Here is a 15,468-nt window from a genome sequence, read left to right as displayed (position 1 = left end):
TAGGCAAAGTCAAAGAGATGCCATGTAGCTGCCAAAGGAGAAAGACGCCAAACCAGAACCTTACCGGTAGGCCACACTCTTATGGTGATACACAGATTAATAAAACTGGGTTAATTTAAGATGTAAGAGTTAGCTAGAAATATGCCTAAGCTACTGACCAAACAATGTTGTAATTAATACAGTTTCTGTGTTATTATTCGGGTCTGGGAGGCCGGGAAAGGAAAGACCAGTCTCCATCTATATGTATTACACCCATTTTGCCTAGCAAATCTTTACAGTCCATTAATAGCATTACCAGGACTCTTCCTGAGAATTGAGTGATTCCTTACCCCTATTCTGTCCCATTACAGCCTGCTACTGCAGCCTTTCTGTTACCTGTCCCATGTGAGAGCATCCTGATGTCAGCCAGTGTCTCGTAAAAACAACAGTAACAGTGGTTAGTACTGTAGACCTGGAGAGTACTGGTGACAGATTTCATTGCTGAGGTTCTCACAGGACGTTGAAGTGATCTCTCATGGACTTTATGAGGGACAATCAACAGTAATGTGGGCAGTGTGAAGAGTAAAGGAGGTGGTCCCAGAGTCTGTGGTGGGCAGGAATCGAGGAGTGGGAGTTTGATAAATCCCAGAGCTGCCGGAGAGAGGCTTGGCAGGAGCTATGGACAGAGGGGGAGCAACCACTGCTAGAACTTAGCATATACCTGATGAGACACCTAGGTGACGGGTTGCTCTACAGAGAGCCTGGAAGCAACCACGCTAAATGTTTTCGGTACTCTCATACGTGCAACCGAGTTTCACGGTACTTGTTGTACCAGGTCAAAGGCTTAGAGAAAGTTAGATACTGGAGTGTTTCAGATGTTAGAGTTTGAAATTAGGAATGATCAAACCATTTACTATTTATGTAATTTAATATTTTATTTTTAATAACACCTTAAATAGTAGTAAGATCCTGTGTAGGATTTTCACATATATGCTTCATTTGTTTAAGTCTTTCCCACTTTGCCTCTTTCCCTCCCCCTCCACTGCCTTCCCGCTTTCATTTTCCTTATTCCCCTGCTATAGACGTGCAAAGCAAGGTGTAAGAGGGAACACTCTCCTTTATACTATGTTTCTTTTTCCAGTTTTGCATGTGAGTGCATGTATGGCTTGCATGTGTGGGAGCACATGTGTGTGTAGGTATGTGAATGCACGGCTGTGTGTGCATGAGGCCCAAGGTTGAAGTCTAGAATAATCTCAATTGCTTTTCCATCTGATTCAATGAGGCAGGGTCTCACTATGAGACTCAGCGCACCCCAGTATGCCCAGCCTCGCTAGCCAGCTTGTTCTGGGCATCAAGGAGGATTGCTCTTACCCAAGAGTAATCATCTAGGGAGCAGTCAACCTGGAGATCAAACCCTGGCACTTTAACACCAGAGCCCATCCTCACAACCTATTGGTAACATTTTTCTCCCAGAAAAATACATGTATGCTTCTAAAAACAAACAAACAAACAAACAAACAAACAAACAAAAGAGATTTACTGGCCAGACATAGTGGCACATTCCTTTAATCTCAGTACTCAGGATACAGAGGAAGGAGAATCTGTAAGTCTACAAAGTGAGTTCTGGGATTGCATAAACCCTGTCTTAAAATATAAACAAACAAACAAATAAATAATAAAAAGCTGTACTTATTATTTTTTTTTCAAATTATATCCACATGTGTGGGTATGTGTGTGTGAGTACAGGTGCCTGCGGAAGCCAGAGCTGGCGTCAGCATGTCCAAGAGCTGCCCCACTTGGGTTCTCAGAGTCAAACTCAGGTCCTCTAGAGATCCTTAGATACCCTTAACCACTCAGCCATCTCTCTGGTCCACAAGAACACTCTTCTTGTTTGTTTGTATTTTGGTTTTCCGAGACAAGGTTTTTTTGTGTACTCTTGGCTGTTCTGGAACTTGCTCTGTCGACTAGGCTGTCTTTGAATTTACAGGACCTGTCCCCCTGTCTCTGCCCCCCGAGTGCTGGGATTAAAGGCATGTGCTGCCCCTGTCTGATCCCACAGGAACACTCTTAAGAATTGTTTCTGAGACCCCTAAAAGCCTTTTTATTCCAGTCTCATGGGCCCAGCCCTAGTTTCCCAGCCTTCTCGTATTTATTTCCACCTGGATATAAGTATTCAATAGCTAGGGGTCGGAACTGCGTATGAGAGAGAGAAAGAGAAAGAGAGAGAGAGAGAGCACGCGCGCATGGCACCTGTTTTTCCTGGGTTATCTTACTTCAAACACTGTTTTCCAGCTCCGTCTTGTTCTGGCATATTTCATTATTCTTTGCAGTTGATTAAAATTCCATTGTATTCCAATTCCAATTACATTGTATTCCAGTGTACCTCATTTTTAGTAACCACTCACCTTCAACCTCTAGATTTAAATGTCCTACTCTTACAGGAATCTACATTGTCATGAAGAAGGGACTTTCTATTGTTAGTCTTACTTTAGCGCAGAGGAAATCGAGATTCTAGAGGAAGATAATGTGTTCTAGTTGTGTTGCTAAGCAACGGTGCTGCAGGGAAGTACACTAACATCTGTGTGATTCATAGACCTCAGAGTACAGTCTAGGACCCACTGGGGGTCGATAGCCCTTGTGTGTGTGTGAGGGGGGGTAAGTGCAGAGCCATGCATTCTCGTGTGTGGTTTGTGTGGGTATCAGGACTATCTTGATGGCAGAGAAAAGGAGTCTAGCCCTCTTCTCTCCAGAGAGTCATGAAGCGAAACTTCAAGAACATAAAACAGTGTCAATTGTTTCGCCTGTTTTTTTCTGTTGTGCAAAATATTTTTCATAAAAATGTTATTCATATTGACATGTAATATACTTATTGCTGTTGCTATTAAATAAACTGATGAGTATATATTTTAAGTGGTCTGTTTTAATTCTGACTCTGGTAAATGCTGATAAATGGGTGCCGTGTGTGCACACAGATTCCTTAGGGTCTCAATGTCTTCCAGAGCTGGAGAACAGATGTCTTAGGTACTATTTCAAGAGGTTTTTTAAATTTAATTTTGTGGGTATGATTTATCTGTCTTCTTATATGGACTGCACTACATACATTCCTGGGCCCACAGAGGCCAGAGAGGGTGTTGGACCCTCTGGAATTGTAGTTCTAGATCATTATGAGGTCTAGGATCGTTGTGGATCCTAGGATCTGAACCCAAGTCCTCTGCAAGACCAGTCAGTGCTCCAAAGCCCCGAATCCTCTCTCCAGCCTGGGGCTTAGGTAACATTTCTGTTTTCTTCCAGCTCTATAACTTTAGCTCTTTAGGCAGTCTCGTCCAGACACCAAATTTTGGAAGGCAGAGGCAGAGGCTGAAGATCACTTATCCATCAGAATCAGCTCAGAAATGAATGACATCCTTAGGATCTGTCTCCATGCCTGATCTTGGCTGCCTGTATTTGTTCTGATCGCAATTGCTATGGGTTTCTGGAAACTACTATTCCTGTTTTGGGCAGATACGTAATCCTCAGTTATGATTCAACTCTCTAAGTCTCACTAATTCATCCTTTTGTTCCCTGTTCTCTTCAATGCCTTTACAATGGGCCTGCGTTTTTCTTTGTTTTGTTTGTTTCTGTTTTCCCTCAGACTTGAGTAGACTTCTCTCAGCTTTTAATGCTAAAGTTAACAAAACGAAGTGTTTTACAGTAGTCAGATACTTCCTGGAGAAGGGATTGGCCTCAGTAGGCGGGTTATATACTGCCTAACATGTACAAGACTTTAAGATGTTTCATGCGTTAAGTTCATTGTCATAGGAAAAGGAGGGTCACACTTTTGTAACAGCTTCAGACTTAATAATGGAAAAGTAAATAAAATCCCAGCATGATGACACATGCCTTTAATTTCAATACTCTGGAGGCAGGTGAATCTCTGAGGTGACTCTCTGAGTTTGAGGCTAGCCTGGTCTATAAAGCAAATATCAGGACAGTCAGGGCTACACAGAGAAATCCTGTCTCAGAAATAAAAACAAGAAAAGAAAATTAAGTACAATTAAATGTTGTTCCAAATAAGACAAACAAAAGAAACTCCCTGCTCCCTTGCTAGTCTTCCCTGATGTGTTTGTTTCTGAGAACTTCTTTCAGCTGACCGTTGTTCTCTCAGACTAAGCCCATTGTGCAGGATCAGCCAGGAGAAGTAAACATGTCTTAGCTCACTGGGCTGTGAGAAAGGAGTGTAGTTTAGGAGGATTTCAAATACACAAGTCATAGTTCAATGAGTTAAAAGTATTAAAATGTTCACTGGTCATTTGTGTTTCTTTTGAGGACTCTCTGTTTAGTACCGCCTCTCGGTTTTCAGTTGTTTTCTTGTTTGGAGTTCTGAAGTCTTTGGGCACTAAGCCTCTGTCAAGTGATAATGACTTTTTCCCAACTCTGCAGGTTACCTATTCACTAGATTTATGGTGGTTGGGGCGGTACAGAAGCCTTTTATTTTAGTTTCACGACGTCCCTTTTCGTCATTTGTCAGTCTGTCTGCCTGCTTTCCTGGAATCCGCTCAGAAAGTCCTTTCCTGATCCCGCAAGTTGAACCGCATTCCCTAAGTTCCCTCCAGCAGACTCAGAGTGTCTATCAGAGAGGTCTTATGTTGTGGTCCTCGGTCCATTTGGAGTTGAGTTTTGTGCAGGGTGAGACACGAGCATCTTCTGCATGTAGCTCTCCAGTCTGACCAGCGCCATTTGTTGAAGGAAGGCTGGGCGGAGAGATGGCTATGCACTTGGAGTGATGTGTTTGTTCTAGAGAAAGGTTCTTTAGATGACAACAAAAAGGAAATGCGTTCTCCTAGCAAATTTGGAGACTATAGAAAAATAAAAAAGAAAAGAAATTTAAAGCTGTGAAAATGATTTAAAAATATGCATTATTGTAAACTCAGACATACTAGATATGTACCCATGATGGTGTTTTTATATTATTTGCTAATTTAATTTGGTGAGTAAGACCAAAGAATATTCTTGGTGTTGCTGAGCAAATCAATGGTCGAGCCAGAGCTCTTGTAGTTGTGTCCTCATTTTCCCTCTCTGAGGATAAACCTTCAAGGTTAGAGGTGAGTGCCTCCTAAGCCAGGACAGCAGCACAGTTTTAAAGAGTCTTTCTTGTTTAACAATAGTATTGTATCAATTTTGTTACATTCTTATTGGGTGTGTGCATGTGTATGTATGCCATGACACACGTGTTGGAGGTCAGAGGACACCTCTCAGGAGTTGGGTTCAAATGATAGAACTCAGGTGGTCAGGCTTGGTGGCATGCACCTGTACCCACTGAGCTGTCCCACTGGCCTACTTCAGACAGCTCTAAGAGAATTAATTTTCAGATCCTCACTCGTGTATGCCGTCTTCTGAGAGTGTACCTGATGGCACATGCCACACCAAGCCCCCGAGTGTGCCTGATGGCACGTGCCACACCAAGCCCCCGAGTGTGCCTGATGGCACGTGCCACACCAAGCCCCCGAGTGTGACTGATGGCATGTGCCACACCAAGCCCCCGAGTGTGCCTGATGGCATGTGCCACACCAAGCCCCCGAGTGTGACTGATGGCGCGTGCCACACCAAGCCCCCGTGGTGTCTGCCTTTCTCTTGCCATACAGGAAGAAGGTACACTCAGCTGCCTTGAATGGCCCTGTGAGTTTAAATGTGAAACACAGGGGAACTTTAAAATCAGGAATTCTAAAAGAGCGCCTTTAATAATGAAACACAAAGAAAGGAATAAAACTGCATGACCTTGCATCGTCCACTTCATGTACGTGCACAGCTCTTTCGGGCGAGCTGGCCAGCAGGGAGGTGTATGGAGTTGGACTCTCTGAAGTGGGGCGATGCAGGAGAGCTCATTCCCTTCCAGGTCTAGTTGGTTCTGTCGGAAACCTTTGCTGCTAGCAAGAGCCCCTAGAATGCAAAGCTAGCATCAAATCTCAACAGACAAACAACAACAATAAAGCAAACCCCCAAACAAGCCTTTCTCTCTACATATTTGAGACAAACCTCTGTGTTCAGCACACTCCCCTCACAGGCTGAGGCTTTTGGAAAGAAACGGACCCCTGAAAGAGAAGTCGGAAGATGAGGAAAGTCTTTTGGGGGGTATTTAAATTTATATTTTAAGATAGGCTCTTATGTAGCCCAGGCCATCCTGGAACTTACTACGTAACACAGGCTGGCCTTCAACTCCTGTGTCAGCCTCCTGAGCTTTGAGGTAACAGCTCATGTTACCGCTGAGCCGCCATGTCTGAGTGAGACTTCCATTTTTTGCAAGGAAACTTGAAAACTTGGAATGTGTTCTGGGTCTAACACAGCACTCATCATCCATGGAACAAACTCACCAACAAAGGTTTTATACGGCTTCCTTCACACCTCTCTGTACACCAAGAAATAGAGCAGCTAACATGTTACGTGGTTTTTTTCCCGCTTCTGAATCTTATCCTGAGGTATCTATTCCAATACCAGACAGTCATCATCTTATTTTCTTTTGTAAAACATCTAATGATGCACAGGCTGAACCGTAAGTGCAACACAGACTCTTCCTTCCACAGGAAAAGTTCCGGCTCAACCTTGTCTAGCAAGGCTGTGAGTTTCAGACCTTCCGTTCAGTTGCCTTCAGAAGCTCAACTCTATTCTGACGCACACAGAGCGAACGGATAGCGTATCTCCCGTCACGGTTCTTGTCCTATAAATAACGTACAGAGTTGGCTGTTCAGTACTTTAGAGTATGACGATTGAGTGAGGGTAAATTAAATAATTATTTTATAAATTATTCCAAATAAAAATGAATTATTTATGAGCTGTACTGTTTGAACATTGCGTATCCCAACAATATAGCTTATAAGATATGTTGATAAATTGTTTCTTGGTTCATATTTTATTCTATAAACAGAAACCTAGACTATTAATAACAGACCTGAGCATAAAATGAAAACCACAAAGCTTCTTGGAAAATCATAGTTGATTCAAAGCTCTACACAAGCATCAAGTTTCTTGAATTATGTGCATTAAATCTTTATACTTTACTGATGTTTTGTTAGGTAGACTTGTCACTATGAGAGACACCAGAGGAAAATGAAGGGGATTTATTTGGGTCCAAGATTGCAGAGTTTTTAGTCCATTGCCAGTTGACCTCACTGTTTCTGGGAGTTTCTTGATTTTTTTTTAATTGAAGTCTTCAGAAATACCTATTAAAATACCTATTTCAATGAAGATTGAGATTAACTTTGGCTTCCTTAATTCAATTGACAATGAGAATCAGAATCACCAGTTAGGTTGATATATGATATTTTCCATGAATGGAACTAGATAAATCTCTGACGTGTGTGTGTTTGTGTGTGTGTGTGTGTGTGTGTGTGTGTGTGCTTTGCTTTAACAGCTAAGAGGTAAAAGCATTTCAGGTTGTCTGCCCCATTTGTGCGCGCGCACACACACATACACACTTACAGTGGTTGTGGATATGTAGATCATTGGGTTCAGTCTCAGGAAGTTGAGAATGTTTGGGAATATGAATACTGTTGAAAATTGCTTAACACTCTTTTCTTTACTGAGAAGGCTGGTTCTGGAGTTAGAATTTGACTGCCCCAGACCCAAGCGTGTTAGTCTAAAAGTTCCCTCCAAAGTGTCTGTCCTGGGCCAGACAGGGAAGGGAGAAAAACAGAGCTGCTCTGGGAACGACAGTGTACCTGAAGGACGGTTAAAAGGAAGCTGTTCCCATGACAACCCCCAAACAGGGATTACTGTTGTTTATCTCACACTCCTTTTCTTGGTTTTGTTTGCTATTGTGAAAAATGACAGAATATAATCACAGACGTCTAACTCTCTAGACAGCTCCCTCTGGTATCTCTAAAACTTCTGCCCAAGTGTGAGCTTAATCTCAGACTCCCTAAGTGTTGGTTTTAAAAGGCCGTAAAATCCAGAACAACAGGGTCTTGCTCTGTAACTCTGGCCAGCTTTGTACTCTGTTCGCTTGCCTCGTCCACCAAGAGCTAGGGGACCAACACTATGGAGCACCTCATCTGGCTGGAGTGTTTACTACACTAGTTTCTAGGAATTAAGAAATCAAGCGACTTCAATAAGCAGACAGCAGAATATTTTACTGGTTTCTAATTATTGATTTCTATCAAAATTGAAGGAAAAGCAAGTCGTCAGGCTAGGTGGCAAGTGCCTTTACTCACTGAGTTATCTCTCTGGCCATATGTTTTAAAAATATTTGATCAATTATAATTAACTAGGGCATCAAGAGTGAGTGTATTTAGAAGAAAAATGGAACACTTTTATTTTAACTAGTTTTATTAAAGCCAAATATTAGCTAAAACACTAAAACCTTCTTTAATGGATTTTTACTGAGTAAAATTCATACCCTATGAAATGAGTCACTTTTTAAAAGAATACTACTCAGTGGTATTTCATATATACACCATGCTGTTCAACCGTCACCTCTATTTATTTCCAAGATGTGTGTGTGTTTTTTTTTCTCAGCCCAACAGGATATTCTGTACCCAATAAGTTGTTTTTCCACATTTTCTCTTTCCCATGTGGCTCCTCTGGCTGCGGAAAAACTGGGATGAGTCCTACTTATTTAAATTATTTAAAAATTTATGTTATTAAATTTTAAATTAAAATAAGACATTTTAAATTATTATGCTTGTGTAGGTATATATCCACATGAGTGCAGGCACCCCCAGCGGCCAGAAGAGGGCGTCAGATCTGGAGCTGGAGTTAGAGGTGGTTTTGAGCCTGGGAACTGAACGTAGGTCCTTTTCGAGAACAGTACATGCTCTTAACAACTGAGCCATCTCTCCATCCCCTCCCCTTTTTAATCTCTATGGATTTATTTATTTTAGATCCTTTTTAAATCGAATGACAGCACACAAACTGGACGGAACCATTTGTGCCTGGCTCCTCTCACTTCCCGTGTTTTCAAGGTTCCCAGGGATGGTTGTGTTTGACTATGGTTAATGATCCGCCTGAATGGTGCCAGGGAGGCCAACTCCCAAGGTGAGCGATAAGACACAGAACTTGACTTGGTGGAGAATCCACACGTGGTGTGGTACGTCTTGGCTTGCTCACAAAGAACAATGAACTCTTCTCTCAAACAGTCTCCAATCCCAAACCAATCTCCAGTGAAAAACTTCCAGTTCAAACTCAGAGGCAGGGGTGGAAGTTAGCTCCATACTAGAATATTCTCTGGCAAGAGGTATTAGCCGTGGATTCTCAAGCTTGGCTGCATGTTAAGATCACTTGGGGAAGGCTTTTCAAAACATAGTGCCCAGGCTGGATTCACAACTTGGACCAACTTTTCTTGTATTTTCGGTTGTGAGCCTAGCCTTTAACGACTGAGCTATCTCTCCAACCATGGTCAGATGTTCCTAACCAGGGAACTATTGGCATTTGGGACTGTGTAAATCAGTTGCTCTGTGCTCAGAGGGATACTTCTCAGCATCTTAGACTCTAGATCCCTCCAGACTGTAGGAGCCCACAGAAGTGGGTCCATTCTACCTTGCCTAGAGGTCAGAGAGTTCAGACCTGTTCTTGCTCCTTCAACATTTTATGACAGGAGGTTTGACTTAAGGTGTGGCTGCTAACAGGACCTTTTGACCTAGGATGTGGTTACTTGATGTTTGGGTATTAAGAGGGTAATTACTTTGTTCCTTGTATCTCGTAAATAAGTCTCTTGCCTCCCCCCTCCTCTTTGGATTGGAGTATATAAAGGCTATGAGAAATTAATATGAGGTGGATCTCAGTATTTACTGGATGCCCTCCCAGCACTATCGTCACACCTCTAAGAGTGGACAAATAAACCCGGGGGGACCCGCAGATGTCGCACAGACACTGGATACGACACAGTGCTTGCCCTCAGACATTCTTAAAGGCTTTCCAGGGGGTTAGGGTGTGTGTGAGAGTCATCAAGTTGAGAGTTAGTGCTCTCCTGGCAGGACGCAATCATCACCGTTTCGGAAATCTTCTCAGCTGGCTCTGACGCAGCCAGGCTGAGAACCAACGCTCTGGGGGCATTTCCTTTGGGAACTGGATCTCGTGGAAAGTCTCAGAAGTTTTAGAGTTCTTATTGACTGTAATTTAATAGACCAGGAAGAATGGAAATGTTCTGGGCCGAATGAGCGCTTCTTCTCATCTAAACCCTGGTCGTGATTTGTTCCTTTCTATCCAGGAAATCAGACCGTGAACGACCTCAGAGGCAAGAGCTGAGCCTGTCGTTTACCAAGATCAAGTCTCTTTGTGGTGAGCAAGGGACGTGAGCTAATGAAAGATCTAAGCAAGCTGGACGACTGCAAGGTGTATGAAACTGAGAGAATATTACCTTGTCTGGCGGTGTTGTATTGGAGGATCTCTTTACATGTTTTCCATTAGCAGACACTGAAGTCTGTCGTGGAATAATCTTTGTGTACACTGTAAAAATGTGTCACTCTGATTGGTTTAATAAAAAGCTGGATGGCCCAATAGCTAGGCAGGAGTTTCCAGGAACAGAGGATGCTGGGAAGAAGAAGAGGAGGAAGAGGAAGAGGAGAAGGGCAGAGCCATGGAGGAAGCAGGAAAGTAGGATGGACAATTTGTAGACGAGGTAAATGAGGGTGGGGCAGCACATAGATTGATAGAAATGAGTTCACTTTAGTTGGAAGATCTAGTTAAAAACAAGCCTAAGTTATTGGCCGAGGTTTCATAATTAATAGTAAGTCTCTATGCCATGATTTGGAAGCTAGCTGGTGAACAGAGAAAGACCTGCTACAGAAGTCAATAATTAATAATAATAATAATAATATAATTTAAATATAGGATTGTGTTATGATTTAGCTAGGAACTGGACCCCAGGGGCTCATGTACTTGGACACCTGACCTCCAGCTGCTGGTCAGAAGTAGGGCCTGGTGGCTGTGAGAAGAGGGCCTGGCTGGCCACCTTGAGTCCCAGAGGTGAGTTCCTGAGGATGACCGTTTAGCCTGCTTCCTGTCCCAGCCTCTCTGCCTGCTACCTCTGCTTCCTGATTTGCCCCACAGGAGCCTTGTCAACATTCTCTCTCTGCCTTGTCTTCGCCACCATGACAGACTATACCCCTTTAGAGTAGCCATGAAGAGTAAGTTTGTATTAAAAACACAGCTCATGGTGGAGCTCAGCGGCGGATGTCTGTAACCCTAGCACTTGGAAAGTGCGGCAGGCAGCCCTTAAGTCAGCTATACAGTGAGGCCCTTGATTCAGTACATGGTGAGTTAAGAGCCAGCCTGGACTACATAAGGTCCTATTCCAAAAAATAAAAAGAGTGGAGGTCCTGTGCAGACAGAAGTGTCTTTATTTTGTTTTCTGCTGGTCCAAACTCACCGATTCCTGCATTCTAAGAAGTGTCCAGTGCACTTGATATTAGTTTGTACTTGATAATATGAAAAGTTAGCAGTAGATCATAAATCAGAGAAGAACAACATTTTCTTGTCTCTAGGAGAAGCGGAAGTAAGAATTCTGAGATCTGAAATGTCAGGTTAATAGAAAACTAGTGAAAGTTACTCAGTCTAACATTAGATGACACCATTGTACGACATAAAAGAAACTGTGCTTGCCAGAAGCACTGATCAGTGCTGTAAGGCTATTCATTTCTCTCCCGCTGTCCCCTCCCCCATGACAGAATACAGTCTGATTCGACAGTGACAACAATTATGATTGAAGAAATTTGCCCAAGGGGACAAATAAAATAATTCTGCCCAATAAGGGAAACCATGTCAGCTCATATTATTAAAGACTCCTGCCAAATGCACAGATTTGAGCTACATTGCAAAAGATCCAAAATCAAATATTTAAGAGAGGTAGAACATGAAGCTACAGATCCCAATCTAGATGTGAACTTTGAGACTTGCACATGGGAAGATGGAGGGGAAAGGTCGAGGGAACAAACCCAGAGAAAGAAGGGTGGCTTAGAACCCTGCCGAGGGCCAGCAAACACAGCCGGCAAAACCAGGGTGATAACTGATTACAACTTCAAAGAGAAAGCTTGGAGGAAAAACAGAAGTTGAAATGCCGTGTTGAGCATCTGAATCCAGTTGCTGTGAGTTTGAACAGAGGCACCAGGAGCTCATGGGATTGGAGCAACCCATGCAGAACCCTAGTGCCAGAAACATGAAATTTAGAAAACATGCCACAGGAAGGCTAGAGAGATAAGGGTGCTTGCTGCTCTTCCAAAGGGTCAGAGTTCAGTTCCCAGCACCCACCTTGAACAACTCACAACCACCCATAATGCTATCAAACCACCACAGCTGTAGAGGCAGAGACTGGGTGATCCCTGGAGTTCAGGGTTCAGACAGCCTAGCTGCATCAGTGAAGCCCGGGTCCCAGTAAAGACATCCTCTAAAAGTCAAGTGGATTATTGCCTCAGAATGACACCTAAGGGTGGTGGACTTGCTGGTGTGTGTGCACGTACACATATTCACACAGGCACAGATTAATTAATAATTAGTTAATCAATAAAGAACTAGAGAAGAGAAACTGTAGCTCAGTCACTGGAGAAGCTTCGGGGAACTGCCAAGCCCTGAGGGTCAAAGGTCTCATGCCCCAGGTCTATGATCTGGCTGCGGTCAAGACCTGGGGAATCCAGACACCTAGGCCTACTAGGAAGTGGCTATGCCAGCTTCTACTAAGGGCTAAGCAATATCAACTTTTTATCTATACAAGGGCTCTAACACCTGTAGAGCCAAGGAGTTCAGCTACCCGTCTTTTGTGATGGCTGTCACACTAGAGGGTGCTGCCGGATGCTGATCCCTCCTGCCTGTGGTCGCCACTCACTGCCATCAAAGTCTACCAGAATACAAAAAGCTGCCAAAAATTAGCATTTGAGATTTCTATTTGGATAGAGTAAAAAGCCTAGTTGGCCAAACGGCCGCAGATTGGAAAGCGTAAACGAAATGGACAAGACTGGGATTTCAAAATGCGGTCATTTAAATAAGAATGGTTCTATGAGCGGCTTACCAAGAACTGGTCCAACTTGAGGCCCACACCATGAGAAGGGCCCTATGCCTAATGCTGCCTGGATGGCTGGGAACCAGAGGTCAGTAGCCCAGATACCCAGGATAGAGCCAAACACAACTAGGAAAAAAAAAAAACCTCAATGAGATGATTCCCAACAATATCTGCTATACTCATAGATGGGTGCCTAGCCTAATTGCCATCCAGCAACTGACAGGAGCAGGTGCAGAGACCCACAGTCAAACACCAGGAAGAGCCAGGGGAGTTTGGGATAGGGGATTTCAGGAGCCAGAGGGATCAAGGACACCAGGAGAATACAGCCCACAGAATCAACTAAGTAGGGCTCATTGAAGATCACAGAGACTGCAGTGACAACCGCAGACCTTATATGGGTCTGAGCTGGTTCTCTGCATGTAAGTTATGGCGGTATAGCTTGGTGTTCTTGTGGGACTTCTAACAACTGGAGTGGGGTCTCTAACTCTTTTGCCTGCCCTTGGGACCCTTTTCCTCTTTACTGGGTTGCCTTATCCAGCTTTGATATGAGGGCTTGTGCCCAGTCTTATTGTAACTTGTTCTGCCATATTTGGCTGGTGTCCCAGGGAGGCCTGCTTTCTGTTTTGAAGGGAGATGGAAGAGAAGTAACTCCAGGGGAGCTAAGGGAGGTAGGGAGGAGAGGACTGGGAGGAGTCAGGGAAGGGGATGTAATGTATGAGAGAAGAATAAAAGAAAAAGAAAAGAAGAAATGGTATAAACCTTTTCCTTTTCAATTAATGGGAGAATTCTAGAAAAACAAACAAACCAAAGAATGGCTCCCATAGGCACATATATTTGAATTCTTAGTCATCAGGGAATGGCACTGCTTGAGAAGGACTGGGAGGTGTGGCTTTGTTGAGTAGGTGTGGCCTTGTTGGAGGAAGCGTGTCAGTGGGGGTGGGTTTTGCGGTTTCAAAAGGCCAATCCAGGTCCAGTGTCACTCTCTCTTTCTACTGGCTGTGGATCTGGGCGTAGAATTCTCAGCTACTTCTCCAATACAATGTCTGCCTGTGTGTTTCCATGTTCCCCACCATGATGATAATGGGCTAAACCTCTGAAACTATAAGCAAGCTCCTAATCAAATGCTTTCTTTTATAAGAGTTTAGCTTATACAAAGTATAAGAGCTTATACAAAGTATAAGTATTGTAGTTTAGAGCTACATTGTAGCTCTTCATAGAAATAGAACAATGAATAAGACACAAAACCAAACAAAAAGCTCAGCGGCTAGGGATTTAGCTCAGTTTGCAGAGTGCTTGCCAAGAATGCATGAGCCCTGGGGTCAGTCCCCAGCACTGTAAACACTGGGAACAGGCCTATAATCTCAGAACCTCAGCGACAGAGGCAGGAGAATCAGTTCAAGGTTTTTCTTAGGTACTTAGCTTTGAGGTTCTCTGTACCACCACAGCCAACAGAAATGATCTGAGGGAAGTGAGAAGGTAGTTTGGTTCAAAATGACTAAGTGGCTGGAGTTAGTTTGAACTTCAGGACTCTGACCCCAAGTAGTTTTCGGTATATTTAAGCACAGCACAATTTGGAGAAAACTTTCCAGGTAATAATTAACTTAACCCCAGGTACACAATAAAGCTTAAGATGTAACTACATCAAAACTCTTTGTAAAATACTTGTGACATGTTCCATAAAGGTGGACTCTGTAGATTGAAAAGCTCACAATAAGGGTCTTGGGGGATGATTCAGAGTGACCTTGATCACACTGATAAAGCAACGATCACAAGACTGTCAAACAAGTCTGTTCCCTGCCTTCTGGGTGGATAGCAGTATACACCCTTTCTTTGAAGAAACAACGCTATGTGCTTACCAATCCTGGTTTGTCTATCTGTGAGCACAAGGACCTCCATGCTTCCCACATCCCACACATGGCAAGTTCCAGGCCAGCCTAGGCTACATGGGAACTTAACCACCATCTCAGATGAGTTTTCAATGAAAGAAAAGTTTTGTTGTGTTTTTTGTTTGGCATTTGGATGGGGTTTCTCTATGTTGTCCTGGCTTGTCATGGAACACACTCTGAAGACCAGGTTGAAGTCTAATTTTGGGATTAAAGCTGTCCACCACTGCCTGACAACCCCCCCCCACCACAAAAACTTTTTGAGTTGAGAAAAAAATCCATTTACAAATTAACTTCAGATGATAAATGTCAATTTTATAAAAACTTACTAAAATTGCATTTTCAACATCTGACTAAACTCTGAAGTTAATCAAAGGCTTAAACATAAAAAATGAAGTGAGACAATACTAGAATTCTTTTCTTTTTTTATTTTTTATTTATTTTTTTTAAGTTTATTAAAATATAAAAGTTTCCATTTTCGCCCCTCCTCCCAACACCCTCCCACTCCCCCCACTTCCTCTCCTCTTCCCTCTCCATCCCTAAGAGCAGTCAGGGTTTCCTGCCCTGTGGGTTGTTCAAGTTCCTCCCTGCTCCCTCCAGGACCAGGAAGGTGAGTATCCAATCAGACTGGATCCCCAAAAATCC

This window comes from Myodes glareolus, chromosome 22 (genome assembly GCF_982192425.1).
Source record: "Myodes glareolus chromosome 22, mMyoGla1.1, whole genome shotgun sequence".
Taxonomy (NCBI): domain Eukaryota; kingdom Metazoa; phylum Chordata; class Mammalia; order Rodentia; family Cricetidae; genus Myodes; species Myodes glareolus.
The sequence above is the reverse complement of the archived record's forward strand: the minus strand, read 5'-3'. Positions refer to the sequence as shown.